Consider the following 7,999-nt stretch of genomic DNA (forward strand, 5'->3'; position numbering starts at 1 on the left):
TTTTAAAATGAATTGTAGCAAAATTCAACATGGTCTTTCGGCTTTAAGCATTTCTTAAAACTGAGCTGTGCTTACATCGCCTACAGTATATATCTGTAAATATCAGAATCAGAGAATATACAGGCAGCTCACAGTTAAGAGTTTGTCAATGTAGCCTTAATGATTTCTTTTCACGAAATGCTAAGCACGCATGTATTTAAGTTTCTTAACACTGAGCTGTGCTTACATGGGTCAATGCATGATTTCATAACAGACCAAATAGACGGGGGGGGGGGTTAGTGGTGTCCCCACCAAAGCTCAGACCAAACCTACGCCCTTGAATTCCTTTAAGTGCCTTGCTCAAGGGCACAACGGTGGAAGCCAGGAATTGAACCGACAACTTTCAGGCTACTGCACGCTAGCCCAGCTCCTTAACCACTACACTACCACCGCCCTACAGGCTACTGCACGCTAGCCCAGCTCCTTAACCACTACACTACCACCGCCCTACAGGCTACTGCACGCTAGCCCAGCTCCTTAACCACTACACTACCACCACCCTACAGGCTACTGCACGCTAGCCCAGCTCCTTAACCACTACACTACCACTGCCCATAAGAGTAAAACATAATGATAGTCTTGCACACTGCACTGTTTGTAACAGTGACTTTAGCATTCCTCACGGCGGGTTAAATGATTGCAAAAGAATTGTTGAGGTGAGTTTAACAAGTGTAATATCATTTGCATATTACTCAGGCCTACAGTATACTAGATGGCTAGTTGCCAAGGCTACATGAAAAGGCCAAACTACCAAAATCTACATATTTTACTATCACAATTTCTATGAATAGGCCTTCCTTATTTGGTGTACTGACTAGACATTATTGAACAAACATCTGAATTTCAGTATCTAAGTAGTTTAGGTTGGGATGTCTGCTATACATTGTTAACATTACTGTTAAAAAGGAGTAATCAGGAATCTATAATCAGATTCTTTTTCAAGGTAACTGTGGCAACACTGGTGCAAACATATACACACACACACACACACACACACACACACACACACATACACACACACACACACACACACACACCACATGCCTGTATGCCTCTTCTGCAAGCATTGAAAGAGAAATGCAGACATGGAGGTGAGGTCCTGGTTTAGGTCATATCTCACAGCTAGGGAACAGTTTGTCTCCATAGGTCATTTCAGGTCCCGCAGTTCACAGCCCTCCTCTCCTCTGCTGCTACCAGATGAACTCCCACAGACACACAGCACTGACCTCAGCACAGTATGAGTCACCATGCTGATCTGGAGTCAGTCTCTCCCCTCCCATGCCATCAGACTGCCCCCTACAGGCACGTAATGCTACTGATATCACCTCGTCTCATCAGACTGCCCCCTACAGACACACTACTGATATTACCTCCAGCCTCTCCCCTCCCATGGCATCAGACTGCCCCCTACAGGCACGTAATGCTACTGATATCAGTGTGTGCACATCACCTCCTACAAAACCTCTCTGAGACTGAACTACTGGTTTCTCCTACAGATACAACACTACTGATATCACCTCCAGCCAAACCTCTCTGAGACTGAAATACTGGTTTCTCCTACACAACATACCCAACACTACTGATATCACCTCCAGCCAAAACTCTCTAAGACTGAAATACTGGTTTCTCCTACAGATACAACACTACTGATATAAGTGTGTGCACATCACCTCCCACAAAACCTCTCTGAGACTGAACCACTGTGATTGACATATTCATGGAGGGCAAATGTTCACTGCTCAAGAAAAGTGATGTACTGATGTGTATGGGAATTTCACATTTGTCTCTGTTGAACATGTTGAACATGAATCTCTCTTTCTAAATGCAAGAATGAAAAGGTGCAGATGGACCGAAGAGAGTGATGCCGTCTGGGAAAGAGGAGGAGGAGGAAGAGGAAGGGGAGGAGCAGGAGGAGGAGGGGGAAGGGGAGGAGGAGGAAGGGGAGGAGGAGGAGGAAGGGGAGGAGAGAGTGATGCCGTCTGGGAAAGGAGGAGGGGGAGGAGAGAGTGATGCCGTCTGGGAAAGGAGGAGGAGGAGGAGAGAGGAGGAGGAGGAAGGGGAGGAGGAGGAGAGGAGGAAGAAGGGGAGAGTGATGCAAATCTGGGAAAGGCTAAGAACAGCAGCAGTGGTGGACCGAAGAGAGTGATGCCGTCTGGGAAAGGCTAAGAACAGCAGCAGTGGTGATGGCCGTCAGAAGAGGCATTTGACTGTCTGTCTGCTATTGTTATCCTTTTACACCAATTTCATATATGGGAGTCACAATTTATTTTTAGGCAGGAGCAAGAAGAAGCTCAAACACTGGAGCAAGAAGAAGACCAATAAGAGGAAGAAGATGTAAGCTCTGTTCTCTGTCAGTTACAAAGACCAGGAAGAGGTAGAAGAGGAAGACTATGTAAGCTCTGTTCTCTGTCAGTTACAAAGACCAGGAAGAGGTAGAAGAGGAAGACTATGTAAGCTCTGTTCTCTGTCAGTTCACTACTAACAGTCCTCTCTAAAAGCAGGTTTGTAATTGTTTTTTTTATTTTAATCCCCACCTGCAAAGCACTGCAAGACAGCCTTGGAAGAACTGTTTGAAGAGGAGGACCAAAGGTCAAAGGTCACATAGGGGCAGCCATGGCCCACTGGTTAGCACTCTGGACTTGTAACCGGAGGGTTGCCGGTTCGAGCCCCGACCAGTGGGCCTGAAGTGCCCTTGAGCAAGGCACCTAACCCCTCACTGCTCCCCGGCCCGCGCCGTTGTAGCAGGCAGCTCACTGCGCGGGATTAGTGTGTACTTCACCTCACTGTGTGTTCACTGTGTGCTGTTTGTGTTTCACTAATTCACCGATTGGGTTAAATGCAGAGACCAAATTTCCCTCACGGGATCAAAAAAGTATATATACTTATACATACATTTGACTGTCCCGAAGCAGGCTGTTTGAAGAGGACAGTCCAGAAAGACAGGGAGGGCCAAAGGTCGCATTTGACTGTCCTGAAGCAGGCCTGCCGGACCATCAAGGAGCAAGAGGAGGACCAAAGGTTGCATTCGACTGTCCTGAAGCAGGCTGTTTGAAGAGGACGGGGAGCAAGAGGAGGACCAAAGGTCGCATTCGACTGTCCCGAAGCAGGCTTGCCGGACCATCAGGGAGCAAGTGGATTTGGAAGTGCAAATCTACAGCAGCCATCCTGCCATTCCTATGTTAGGTGACCCTGTACTCTGGTGTTGGGAAAAGAGTGGTAGTCTGCCCCTACTGTCTGCTTTAGCAGAGAAGTACTGTCCCTGTTGCTTTTATGTCTATGGTGCTCTTGTCCCTGCTCTTGTTTTCGTACTGTATGTTGCTTTTATGTCTATGCTGCTCTTGTTTTCGTACTGTATGTTGCTTTTATGTCTATGCTGCTCTTGTTTTCGTACTGTATGTTGCTTTTATGTCTATGCTGCTCTTGTTTTCGTACTGTATGTTGCTTTTATGTCTATGCTGCTCTTGTTTACGTACTGTCCCTGTATGTTGCTTTTATGTCTACAGGGCTGCCAACTCTTACGCATTGGCCGTGAGACACACACATTTCATTAGTTTCACGAGTAGTGAGTTGCCGTCTATGGAAAAAGATGGATACAGCAAAAAAAGCTTTCGGCGGCTAAAAATAGAAAAAGAAAGAGGGAAAAGGAGATGGCATGTCCAGGGATGTGACAGCAGTTGAATAAGTGGACGGTGAAAGGCAACAGGTAGGATTTAAAGTGATGACGTCTGTGCTTGGAGGCTTGCAAAATATGAATGTTAACAGACTAACTAGCGTTTGTTAAGCATAATGCCGATTGAAGCATAGCCTATTCCAGATAGCTAGGTGGCCATGCTCATACTGCACTTTTAATGGCCAACTGCAAACAGAAATGTCACGCTAGCAGCAACTCATTACATGTTTCCATATCCTAACAATGAAGGCTTCTTGTAATAAGTTAATATTGTGTTGTCAATGTGGTGCAAACAAACAAGGCTAGAGTAGGCCTATCAGCCTTATCCATTGTGAGCAATAGCTGGGGCAAAATGAAGTTATGAGAACCGTTTAGACTCTCTTAAAATGACAATGCACCATTTATCAATGCTTATCAAGTATAACATCAAGTTAAACATCAAATTGGCAGCATTTCTTTAAAAACATATTCAATAGATACTAATGCACAGTAATAGTGTAAATTATTGGCCTTTTGTTTTGCTTTAGTTTTGTTTTTTGTTTTTTTTTTGAGGGGTGCCAATGTTGTTGTTTCATACCCCTCAAGAGCACCCCCTGTCTGTGGAAATGGGTAGCTGCGCCCCTGTTCAAGAGCCCCCCCTGTCTGTGGAAATAGGTAGCTGCGCCCCTGTTCAAGAGCACCCCGTCTGTGGAAATGGGTGAAAGGCCCCTGTTCAAGAGCACCCTGTCTGTGGAAATGGGTAGCTCGTCCCTGTTCAAGAGCACCCCCTGTCTGTGGAAATCGGTAGCTGCGCCCCTGTTCAAGAGCACCCCCTGTCTGTGGAAATGGGTAGCTGGCCCCTGTTCAAGAGCACCCCTGTCTGTGTGGAAATGGGTGGCTAAGCCCTGTTCAAGAGCACCCCTGTCTGTGGAAATGGGTAGCTCGCCCTGTTCAAGAGCACCCCCTGTCTGTGGAAATGGGTAGCTGCGCCCCTGTTCAAGAGCACCCCCTGTCTGTGGAAATGGGTAGCTGCGCCCCTGTTCAAGAGCACCCCCTGTCTGTGGAAATGGGTAGCTGCGCCCCTGTTCAAGAGCACCCCCTGTCTGTAGCTGCGCCCCTGTCTGAATTTTCTAGAATTTCTCTCATTTGCGATGCTAGGCCTACTTCACAAAGCCATCCCAGGCGCATTCCCCCCCGCACCCTTCACACAACACAAGGCAAACCCAATATCACAAATAAACAGCAAACCGTAGCCTACCGAATACGAGGATATAAAGCCTCTGTGCAATAAGTGGTTCCTAATCCGGTTTTGAAATTGCACCACATTTTTACATCGGCTAGTCTCATTGGGGCGAAATTATAATGTATTCTAAAGTAAATTATTTGTCAGTAGGTTACATAAATTTTTGCAAATTGCTCAGCCATAGATTAGCCTATCCCACTATCATAGTTCTTATATTGCCAGGTTCCAGCCAATCCTACTTACACAGATAAATGAATATATTTCTATTGGCATGCTTCCTAGTAACATTAATGCAAAAATAGGACGAAAATCAAATAATGAGACACAAATATTTTTATCTTGATATAAAGCCTGACATAAGCCACATGCAAACATTCACATCATAGTTCCCAGATATGGGTAGCCTGGCTAGCTACCACTTCTCAATGAGGCGTGGTCTGGGAAACAAACGATTAATTTTCACCGTTATTTGAAAAAAATGCCCAGATCCATTTATTGGATTGCCCACGAATGTCTATCAAATCGTCTGTGCACTTCAGCTCATCATCTTGCTTTCCCCCCCTTGTTCTGTTGGTCCCCTATCTCAGGCGAAAAAAATTTGCTCCATGGTCTCCAGGCTGCATTAGCAAGCGTTGAATCAAATCGTAGCATAAAGGCAGCATGGGAACACCCAGGCTAAGATATGGGATGCGTCCTGAAAAAAAAGAAGAGCATGTAGGCTAGATGGCCATTACAATGACCAATATCTTATCAGCCATAGATTAGCCTATCCCACTATCATAGGTTCTTATATTGCCAGGTTCCAGCCAATCCTACTTACACAGATAAATGAATATATTTCTATTGGCATGCTTCCTAGTAAATATAATGCAAAAAATAGGACGAAAAATCAAATAATGAGACACAACATTTATCTTATTATAAAGTTTGACATAAGCCATATGCAAACATTCACATCATAATGCCTCCCAGATATGGGTACATCCTGGCTACGCTGCTCACTCTCTCGCCAATGAGACGCGGGTTCGGGAACCAAACGTTAATTCTTTATTTGAAAAAATGCCCAGATCCGGGCGACAGTGCCACCTAACGTCTATCAAACGCGCCCAGCATGGCTCATCATCGCCTTGCTTTCCCCTTGTTCTGTGATTGGTCCCCTATCTCAGGCGAAATTTGCTCCATGGTCTTCCAGGCTGCACAGCGCGTGAATCAAATCACACAAGAAGGGGCAAAGAAGGGAACACCCAGGTTATGATATGGGTATCGCCCTGAAAAAAGAAGAGCATGTAGGCTAGATGGCCATTACAATGACCAATATCTTATCAGCCATAGATTAGCCTATCCCACTATCATGGTTCTTATATTGCCAGGTTCCAGCCAATCCTACTTACAGATAAATGGATATCTTTACCTATTGGCATGCTTCCTAGTAACATTAATGCAAAAATGGGATGAAAATCAAATAACTGAGACACAAATATTTTTTATCTTGATATAAAGCTGACATAAGCCATATGCAAACATTCACATCATACGTTCCCAGATATGGGTACATCCTGAAAAAAAGAAGAGCATGTAGGCTATAGGCTAGATGGCCATTACAATGACCAATATCTTATCTTAAATGAACTAGCTGTGAGATGGCCATTACAATGACCAATATCTTATCTTAAATGAACTAGCTGAATAACACAGGTGACCCTTCTGCATAATTTCATGGGTGCTGAAATGTACACACATTTTGACCATTTCGGAACTGTTAATTTGTGGCATAATATGTTTTTTTGTGGCTGTGAACTTATTGCAATATCACCATAACTATTCCACCTGCGTGTTATGGCATTGTGCATGGTTAAAGTGAAGCATTGCAAAATAGTCTGATGAGCATAGGTTCAGGCGAAAAGGCCATTTCTTAATCCTGCTGAATAATAGTCTTGCAGCAACAAAACACACAAGCATCCAGATGTCTAGCGTCCCTGTATGTTGCTTTTATGTCTTCAGGCCGAGTCTATGCTGCTCTTAGTATGTATGTTGCTTTTTATATCTACTGTTTTTTTTTTGTTGTTTTTTTTTTTTTTTATTTTTGTCTACATACTGTATGTTGTTATATCTATGCTGCTCTTGTCTACATACTGTAGTAGTCTATGCTGCTTGTCCCTGTATTTTATGTCTATGCTGCTCTTGTCCATGTATCTTGCTTTTTATGTCTATGCTGCTCTTGTCCATACTGGGTTTTGTCTATGCTGCTCAGGTTGACTTTTATGTCTATTGCTCTTGTCCTGTGTTGCTTTTTGTCTATGCTGCTGTCTCATACTGTATGTTGCTTTTATGTCTATGCTGCTCTTGTCTACATGCTTTGGCTTTTATTATGCTGCTTGTCTGTATGTTGCTTTTATGTCTATGCTGCTCTTGTTTGTTGCTTTTCTCTGTCATCATCCATGCTGTGTTTTGGCTTTTATGTCTATAGCAATGCGTCCGTAACTGTGTTTGTCTATCTGTATACTTGTATATTTGGCTTTATGTCTGTCTGCTCTTGTCCTGTATGTTTGCTTTTTGTGTCTGTCAACATCTTGTCTACATGCTGTGTGATGCTTTTATGTCTATAACTTGTCTTGTCTGCATGCTGTTATGTTTGCTTTTAATATCTATCTTGCTCTTGTCCTATTGTGTTTGGCTTTTGTGTCTGTGTATCTGATCCATGTATGTTTGCTTTTGTGTCTAATGCTAATAACTTGTCTGCATACTGTATGTTGCTTTTATGTTCTGTACTTAGCTCTTGTCCTGTGTCGTTTTTTTGTGATAACAGTAGCAATATTTGGTCACCGGCAATGGTTTGGCTTATTAATCTGTCTTGTCGCAGTCGCATGCTGTTATGTTTGGCTTTTTTTGCGTGTCTGTGGCAATATTTTGATCTGCATGCTGTGTGTTTGCGGCACTTTATCTATCTATGTAATAATAATATGTACGATCTGCATGCTGTCGTTTGGCTTTACGTGATGCTAATAGCAATATTTGTCACCAATGCGTGTTTGGCGCACGTGTCTCTAACTTATAATAACGTCCGTATT

This window comes from Alosa alosa, chromosome 7 (genome assembly GCF_017589495.1).
Source record: "Alosa alosa isolate M-15738 ecotype Scorff River chromosome 7, AALO_Geno_1.1, whole genome shotgun sequence".
NCBI classification, from domain to species: Eukaryota; Metazoa; Chordata; class Actinopteri; order Clupeiformes; family Clupeidae; genus Alosa; species Alosa alosa.